The following is a 10,284-nucleotide window of genomic DNA, read 5'->3' as shown; positions in this document are numbered from 1 at the left end:
GCTGTCAGACTGATATGTAAAGTACCACCTAGAACTCACTGTAGAGAATTATTTACTAAACTTAGTATTATGACCTTGCCATGTATATACATATTTCACTGTCTTTTGTACATTAAAAAGAACTTGTCTAGTTTTGATCTGAATTCTGATGTACATAGTTATAACACACGACACTGTAATGATGTAAGAAAAGACTACTGCTCATATACCAAAACTCTAAACAGCTTCAAACACACATCTGTAAAGCTATTTAATAAACTACCAGAGTCAGTTAAGAGTCTGGAGCTGAAAAACTTTAAGATATTTGTAAGAACTTTATTATTTCGAAATTGTTTTTATACAATGGAAGATTTTTGTGAGCATAATTTGTAACATAGATTAATTATTTGTGTATTTATTGTCATTGTTATTTGTACATTTATTGATGTTGCTTATACAAGCTTTACATCCCTGTAAATGTTTTGTTTTTGGGCAATAAAAATCAATCTATCAATCAATCCATAATTGTCTCCACACCAGCTGATAATCCAGTGTGGGGCCAAGCAGCTTCATCCTCACCAAGCAGAGCCATGAGCTAGGTGAAGCTGCTCATCTACAAGACACCAGACAGGCCAACAGTTCCAAATTGTGAGCCAGTGCTGCTGAGTGAAGGCCACTTCCCGGGTGTCATTGTCTGACACTCTGAACAACTCCAGTGGTCCTGGTGTTCTGGCACAGGTCGTCTGCATGCCTGCCTGGCTGTTCAGAGTTGCCTGCAGTCCAGCATTAAGCTTTCAGACTGCCATTCTGAAACCACCCTCAAGTCAGCAAGGCCCCCCTATTTTGCTGTGGCACCACGCCACTGTCACTGTGTACACACATACCACTGTGGGACTGCATGTTCTGTCTGCATGTTATGCAAAGTAGCACACCACTGTCTAGGTGACCACAGGACCACAGCTATTTTTGGATGCAGACATTGACCTCTTGTGTGTTGCATTGCAACCCCATAGCTCCCACACATGCCATTCCAAGCAGAAGTGGCTGTTGTGGCTTGTACTGGTGTCAGTGATCATTGCCACTCTGCCATATTCTGCTGCAACTTGGCAGCCCCAATATCATTACATAATTTTAACAGTACACCAAAATGTGATGCAGATCTGCTTTGTAGTCTTCACCATTGAAGTTGGATCGACATCTCCATAATGCCCTCGCTCTCACTAAATGATGAAATTCACTGATCTTCTTTGAATCTTCCCTATTTCCTTTATCAGTTCCATCTGGTACAAGTCTCTGACTGACAAGTAATATAACATTCAAGTATTGGTTGAATGAGGATGCTTTAAGCTACCTCTATCACCAGTGAACTATAAGATCCCTTTTGGACCCGACAAGCACAATTGTGTAGGTGCCGTTTATTTGCATTGTACCATCATATTATTGCACTAAGTTACTGAGTTCTGAATGAAACAATTGTGCAAGAATCACTGATTTTCATAGAATCAAAGAATATCAATGTATTGTTACAGAAGCAAGTGGTGTGCTTTCAACATTATCGATTTTCAAGATGGCTGATCAAGAGCACCTACATCAAGAAAGCCCTAATAGTGCATTATTTATTGTGTCTTGACATTTGAAAACATGTGTTTCAAATCAGAAAGGTCTAAAAAACAATTAAAAACTAGTCTACCAAAAATCTTAAATAGTTTCACAGCTATGATGAATGTCGGAAGGTACGATTTGGATCAGAGTATGAAATGAACACATCACATTATCAATAGCAGTACAGATTTTTGTCAAATGCATTAGTTTTTATATTTTTTATTTTTGGGGCTTATTGATGACATAATTCTAGTGTTATTGGGTGAATCCAAAGTGGAAGACTTCAGTGGGCTTCCAACAGGTGAATGGAGATGCACTAATTTCTTCACATTTTGCTGAAGAACGCTTAAGCGAATCTGATAAAGAGCCACCAAACAAAATACATCACCCAGCAAATGGACAATATGATGACAGGACGCTACATGGGTATCAGCTCTGCACTCCATTCATTGCAGCAAGCAATATGACTGCAAGAAGAGGACAAGAACAAGATGTGAGAAGTCTAATATTTACCTTGTTTTTCAAAAAACTGTAACTGCTTTCATGAATATACGTATAAGAATGATTTAAATATGTAAGATAGCCCTGAAGCACACAATTGTATGGGTAATGCATTTTTGTGAAAACAGAAAAATAAAAATTTGTTACCCATTAATATATTATACTATGAATATTTTTGTTATGAAAACACTGATTTTCAGATTTCCTTTCCAAGTATGATGGGGAGGGGAAAAGGGGGGGGGGGGGGGGTCTGAGAGCGATATAATACATGTGTGTCTGTCCAAGTATATAATACGTTATTAGGCATTTCTCACCACGAGATGAATTAAAATATAACAGAAATCAGTAAATATTATAAATAAATGTTGCACTAAGTCTAAATGGCATAACACTGCAGGATGCAATGCATGGGCTGATATCAGAAGCAAGCTAAACATGACGAAGAAGCAAGAGAATAGATGACTCACATGGTAGAAACGGCTTACACTGCAACATATCAGTGAGCAGACAATATTTTGCTGGCAAACGCCCAGGGAGCAGAAGAAATTAGCAAGAGAATCTCATAATCCTGGCCAAAGACACTGCAGTGTTTCATACTGACACTTAAATGCTCATGTAAGTGATAAGTTAACAGAACAGTGCTTAGAAGTAATTTAGTAGGATATAAACTGAATGTAATTACACATTGGAATGTTAACAAAACTGCAGCAATAAGTACTTTCGTAGATGGAGAATTAGTGCATTTCATAGATTGTCACATATGCATAAAAGCTTCATCATAATTAATAAATAAACATTCCATACAGTTCAAATGAGCATGATCTATCATCTTAAACATTTTTATCTAGATGTTTTATTTATGTTTGATTGATTTGAAACTCAGTAGATTTCTGAACCTTTTATATGTAGCAACAGTGCTTCTCATTAGTGGAGGTCAGTGACTTGCCCTTTAACCTGCTATATCAGAAGAGGGTGGAAAAAAAAAGTTTTGATAAGACAACCTTGAATTTCCACATTCATTGAGGTATCAAATGTAACTTACATATTTTCTTTTTTAACTATATGTGGCGAGAATACCAAGTTGGAAATCTTTTTAACAGTGGTAGTCACTGTGAAGCATGAAGCTGTGTTTTTAAAAAAAACACGGAAAATTGCTATTGATATGTATGTGCAACTTAGCACAGATTATTATTATTATTATTATTATTAGTTAGAAAATTATATTCCTTTTTTCTCACTGTTCACTACGAGAATTAATGTATTTATTCTTTGGAAATTAATCCTTGATAAAATTTTACTAACTGTAACATTGACCTATGGCCACAAATACACTCAATATGATGATTCTTAATTCTAGTATACAGAGAGATGTACTGATATTTCACAAATTTCACTTATATAGCATTCTTTCACAAACCAAGCTGGTGTTTGTTGAGAACACTTCTCTTCTTTAAATACTATTATTGTTTACATGTCATCAACTAGTTTCTAATGAAACACTTATGGTTAACATAAATACAGTTATAAATGTACATTAGACATAATTAGTACATGAGCTGTGGTTATGTAGCAAGCTGTCTGTAACCGACTATTTGGTGTGCATAAATTGTTCAAAGGTATAATAAATGCTGACAACTTTATTGTTGTAAGCCCTATTAAAACGATTCATAATGGGCTTGTAGTCACTATACAGTTGCTTTTCTCACATAGCCCATAATTTATTAAATAAAATTTGGGATTTTATTTATAGGGCAGTATTTGAAAACAGACTCCAAAACTGATCAACAGCCTTCTACCTGTAGGTGAAATTAAAACACACCTATAATGATGATAACTTTATTTAGCAAATCAACAGGAATGCCACTAGAGAAGAATAAGCATATCATACAGTGAACAAACAACACTTTCAAAGAATAAATATCAAACTCCATGTATCTATAATTTATTACCACATAGCTTCACCTCACCCCTCCCACTCCCCTGCCCCTGAAATTTCAAGCACCTGGGATTAGGGGTACTTGAATCTAACTTGTCATCCAACTCTTGTGTGGATGGTTGGTAGTGGCATCAGTGCAGTAGAATGCATGGCCCGCGTTTGGCAGCTGGACCAGTTACCCTGCGTACAATGGAGGTCTGCATGGAAGTGTCAGGGCATTGCGTAACTGTGGCTGTCAGCATGATGTCCAAAGGCAGCAACAATGTGACACATACTAGTTTCACTTTCCCAGTAGATACCTTTCTGCATTTGCCATTTTGTAAGATGTCTAACGTGCCATTCCCACATCACAACACTTGACAAAATCTGTGCATGGGAGCTGAAGAAGGGCTCAAACTACATGGTAAATAGCATGGCATGGGAGGAGTCCACCAATGCCTTGTGTTCAAAAAACAGGTGGTTGCTGTGGCATGCAGCAATTGATCATTGGATATTTGCAAAAAGGCTCCCAAATCTGTTGTAAGTCATTCCATGTCAAGTGACCCAATAATTATAGGACCCACCATTTGAGAATTTCACAAAACGTTGCACATTTGCTTGGACTTATAACATAAGAACTTGTGCAATTTGTTTTTGGTCTCAGACTAAAACTTTCTATGATTAACTCATAGGAAATGAGTTTCTGCATAAAGTCAGATCCAAAAACATTCATAGTAAATACATGTCACTTACAGGTCTTGGGCATCAGGACAGATGTAGTAACTCATCTGGGTGTGATGGAACAGTATTTGTTTTTGGTCTCAGACTAAAAATTTCTATGATTAACTCATAGGAAATGAGTGTCTGCATAAAGTCAGAGCCAAAAACATTCATAGCAAATACGTGTCAATTACAGGTCTTGGGCATCAGGACAGATGTAATAAATCATCTGGGTGTGATGGAACAGTATTTTTTTTTCACACTTGGAACAAACAGACATAAAAGAACAAACAAAGGTTCATACATATATTTTAGCTTTTGAAGTAAAATGTACATTGGTAATGAAAATAAAGGTTTTTTTTTCATTGGTGATATGTCCTGAAGCAGTTTTCCACTCAAAGGCTGGCTCTTCTTCCCAAACAAAAGTACTGTTATTCATGGCATTTCTTTTGTTGTGTGCAAGCACTGCACAACTTTGTAGGCTGCATTTTTCCACGGTGGTGGGGATTGCCTCTAAATAATGAAATCTGTCACCTGAACTGATTTTTCTCTGGGTGCCTGACATCTTTCCCCAATCCATGCCTAAATAAATTTTTCTCTAGAAGGTAGAGATACCCTTATTCAGTTTAATAGTAACTAACAGTTTTGGGTTTTCCCTTTCATTATTACATAATGTTACACACACATAGGTTTTGTAAGTTGACAACAGTTTTGCAAGTGAGACAGAACTGTAAGAAATGTGCTTATGAAGCACATATCCTTAAATCAAAAAAGCTTCCATCAGGTGTGAAAGAACTTCAGATTGATGACCCATCTCAGCCTCCTCCTGTGACTTGCCACAGTAGATTTTTGAGAACCACATCATTAGGTTCACAGAGTTCATAAAGTTTTACACCACACTTGTGTTTCTTGTTCTTGACACACTGCCTGAAAAACAGACAGCCACATCACAAAACCATTGATTTGTCAATGCAGAGATTCTTGTTTGGAATATAATTATTGCTCAAGATTCTGCTGAACTAGTCCAAGATAGGTCTAATTTTGTAAAGTCAGTCATTGGATTGCAATGAGCTGTCTGAGAAGTGTAGATATCTCAGTATCAGCTGAAATCTGTTTCTACTCATATCAGATTTCCAGAATGTTATATTGTAAAATGAACTTGGACTCCTGTACTCCCACATTTTTCTGCTTCCTAGCTTGCATACTATTTTGTTTGTTCACATAATGACATTAGGCTCAACTTGGTGATAAGCTGGTTGACACCCTGCTGGTGGAAAGGAGGAGGGGAGGAGAGGTGGCAGCATTAAGTTTCTGATTACCAGACTTTGTGCCAATGTCCTGGTTTAAGAACCAAACCTTTGCACAGTTTCTCATGAAGTGAGGGCATGTAACACTGCTGATGGTGATCCATACATTGGCGTGGCAGCCCCCTCAGTGCTATTCACGAGGAGTAGGCAATGTGCCAGCACCGTGGGTTTCACCCTCTCCCCTTTCTCATCATCATCATCATCATCATTATCATCATAAAACACAAATGTTACACACACACACACACACACACACACACACACACACACACACACACACACATACACACACATGTAGTATTATGCATATTATAATGGATCATGTTGCAAATAAGTAAAAATAATGACATTAGGAACACTTTAAAAAAAAAAAAAAAAAAGGTCAGCAAGCTCACTGACACCAAAATTTTGTAAGTCTAATTTCAAACCCACATCTTCATTGAACACAAATACTAGTGGATCTTGAGCAATGTCACTCCACTCGTCACTGTAATTAATAATGCCTGCTGTTGGACCTTTCTGCATCTGAATCCTCATTTGAATGCTCACATAAAGATGGTTCACAGATACTTCCACCATCCAAGAAGTTATCCATGAACTCATCCCATTGCAATTTGTTCATGTTAGCTAGCTATTCAAGTTCTATGTCACTGAGTTTCCTCTTATTACTTGCCACAATAAACATCAGTGAACTACCTACAACCATGACTGAACTACTGGCACAGTTACAACAAAGGTGTGAATCATATTGTCAAACATGCATCAAAATATACAAGCTGGTGACTGATTGTTGATGAGTAAGCTCATAGTCAGTGACAGAACTGAGCTTTCTAGTCTGCACACCAACTACGAGGTAACTTGCAGCTTCCATTTTCGGCCAAGAAAATTTTTGTTTTGTTTTGATGATACAGATGAATTACAAGTGATATGATGAATCAAACTGCATGAACCACTTAACAAGGCTTCTGGGAGCAATTTACTCATTTTTTTCTATGGCAATAAACATGTTAAAATGTCACAAGATTTATACCACAGTAAAGCTCTTCAAAAATTTTTAGTGCTGAGTGAAGACCAACAAAATTTAATATTGCTGTGGTACAATATAAACTTTCCAGAAGATCAAGGAAGAAATACTGTACATGGATGTTACAGATATTATTACTTAAAAGTTTTTGAAATCCATAAAGAAGTTGTAATCCTTTCAAAATATACACACAGACAGTTGAAAATATCCATGATGTCAGAAAGCTTGGCTGTGCCTAAAACATTAAGTGCTCAGATAATCTATTTAAAAAAAGACAAAAAAGCTGTTTACATCATGTAATAAGGTTTGTGAAGAAAACACTAAAATCAGTGATGGAAATGAAAGTGCTGCAGGTAACCTGGGGGTGATATTTCTTGAGTCCAGTACTAAAAAGTCAAAGTATCAAGAATGTAAATAAAATTTTAGATGATTTGGTGTGTTAGCCCTTAAAACTTCACTATATTCCAAATCACAGCATGGCCTCATATGGCAAACGAAAACTATAAAAAGTGAAGCATGTTTTAGAAGGAAAAGTGTATCAGGCACTAGTTTACATGGTTGAAGTTTGTGACAGCAGGAAGCATGAAATGGATGACGAAACTGTTAATAAAGCTGAAGGTTTGATGCCATGATATTGTTAATGAAAGAAAAAATGGCTAGAGTAAGGAGATCTGAAAGAATTCAAGTTTCAACTTTGACAGACGAGGAGACTGAAACCAGAATTGCTTTTTTATCAATTACTATACAAAAAGGAGATAAAATGACCACTGATGAACTTGTAAAATTTATCACTGACTTTTACCAAAATGATGGACATACTCGAATGTTACCACAAGTAAAAGACGAAGTTAGCATTCAGAAGAATGTGTATATGGAAAAAAGACTTATCATCTGCAACCTAAGGGGATTATATTCTTGTTTTAAATGGGAGAACCCAAACACTGACTTTTTTCCAAAACCAGAGTGGTTTTGTTTTAGCTGATACTCCAGACAATCATTTGGTGTGTGTCTTTGGCATCCACCAAAATGTAAAACTGCATTTGGATGGTGAACACATTGAAGAAACATGGATTAAATTTCTTTTTTGTAGCTTGGAAAACTATGATTGCATGCTTAATCACTGTCATAATTATCTCAGTGATGGCAAACTGTCACAATTTTTGAAAGAAAAATTAGCTTACAAAGATGCTGATGATGAAATTGAATACACCCTGTGGATAAACACAGACCATCAGATAGAAGTGGTAAAGCAGTCTGCAATTGTTGATGAATACTCTGACTTGTTGGTAATGGAATTACAGGCAGTTAAACTGCACTCATTTGTATCTAGGTCTTAGGCAAGATCTTTGGAAAATTTGAAAGAAACCCTAACCCCAGAAAAAGCAGTCCAGTTAATTGGATGAAAACTGCAGTTTTGTAATTCAGAATGGAATCCAGAGTTATCAGTGGATAAGAAGCAGCTGTACAGTCAATCCTGGTTTTGTTTATGTGATAAATGAAGAAAATAGACAGGTAATAGTAAACTGCTGCTTTATAGGAGATGATTTGGAGCATGATGAAGGATTTGTAAATTCTGCTCAGAAAGAAATGGTTAAGTGGTTGGCTGAACACTATACATATGTCAAGAAACTGCATTATTTCACTGATGGATGCACTACTCAATGTAAAAATAGAAAAAGCTTTAGAAACTTTTGTGCACACAAAAATGATTTTTCTATTGGCACTGAACATTTCTTTCATGGTACTAGACGTGATAAATCTGTGTGCAGTGGATTGGGAGGAGCTGTAAAAGATGTACTGACAAAAGCTAGTCTTCAAGTAGAGGATGATGTACAAATAACAACAGCATCTGGTGTCTGCAATTTCTGCAAGGCTAATATTGACAAATGTTTTTCTACTTCTCAGAGAAAATCACTGTAGATTTCCTACACTAGAACCACAAGAAGAAATTTCTGACAACCTGCACAATACCTAGCACCAGGAATTTTCACAGTTACAAACCCCTTTCGTATAATTCATTATAAATTAGGAGGGCAACTTGTTCTGAAATGCCTGCCTTGATTTTCTCATTCAATGAAAATGCTTTGCAATGGAGGTACACCCATCCTCAATAAAACATTTTTGTTGCAGCTGTGTATAATGACAGGTGGTAATTGGCCTTTGTCAAGAATGTATGTGATGAGAAGGAGATGCTGGAGTACTTTTTCTCCACTCACATGGACCAGCAGTGTCATTTGTTTGGTCTGAGAAAAATCTTGTTTTGTGGCTTTGAAAACACTTTTATGCACATTTGGTGTACCTGAATCAAGAAGATTAGAAATAATGTATTACTTTAATGAATATGATACAAAGTTAACAAAATCCAATTCTTCATAATGGATTAGAAACAGACACAATATTAAAACTTTCACTTGGGTATTCCAAGGATCTTCACTGCTGAACATTTACATTTTAAACATTTGTCTACCCAAAATGATTGTTATTTAAATGTGCTCATTTGATAGCCTTAAATATAGTTAATATTAATATTGGTAATGAAAATATTTCAATTAAAATTATAACACATGGTTCTTTGCTTTTATTTTTTTTTAACACAACACAAGATACATGTACTAAAGCTTATCAGCTTAAATGACTTTTTAAACAATGATATGAAAATTCCGTGTCAATCACAGCCCATGCTGTTTATTTTTTGTTTGCAATCATGTCATATTTGAGTGCTAATTTAAAAAATTGCCTGATAACAGCTCTTTCTGAAAGTATTTTGCATATTTAAGGAATTATGTTAGGGCAAGAACAATTTAAGTTGTTTTTTTATATTCCCAGAAGTTGTGCAGAGTTATTTTTTTTTCCATAAAGATGCACCCTACTTAGGTTTCTGGAAAAGGGTGACAGTGATGTGTTCAGAATAAGCTAAGTTCCATTTTTTCTCTAAGTAATGCAATCGATATGGACAGTTCCAGCCATGTGGTTTTTATGTGTGCTTTTTGAAAACTTTACCATTTCTTACATCAAAGCTATATGAAGTATGTGGAAGAAATATTACACTGGTTATTACCATGGGAAAAGAAATACATAAAAAAAGTTTCATGAAAATCTGAGGCTGTGGATGTCTGTCCTAGATGAACTTACTTACAATGGCCCTTTTTTCCTCACAGTAAAAGTGACACAAATTAATATATTTGTTATTTTCCTTATAGCTTTAGTATCTATAAAATTGTCTCTGTGTTAACTAT

General features: G+C 35.9%; 1 protein-coding gene across 1 annotated transcript in view; it reads left to right on the top strand.

Moving 5' to 3' along the window:
- Positions 1-2,554: 2,554 nt before the first annotated feature.
- Positions 2,555-10,284, top strand: part of LOC126416705 (F-box only protein 22-like) — a 231,723-nt gene continuing 223,993 nt past the window's right edge. Inside the window, exon 1 of the mRNA XM_050084518.1 lies at positions 2,555-2,697. The gene's annotated coding sequence lies outside the window, so the exon portion shown is untranslated. The remainder of the gene's footprint in view (positions 2,698-10,284) is intronic.

This window comes from Schistocerca serialis, chromosome 8 (genome assembly GCF_023864345.2).
Source record: "Schistocerca serialis cubense isolate TAMUIC-IGC-003099 chromosome 8, iqSchSeri2.2, whole genome shotgun sequence".
In the NCBI taxonomy this organism is placed as follows: Eukaryota; Metazoa; Arthropoda; class Insecta; order Orthoptera; family Acrididae; genus Schistocerca; species Schistocerca serialis.
The sequence above is the reverse complement of the archived record's forward strand: the minus strand, read 5'-3'. Positions and strand labels throughout refer to the sequence as shown.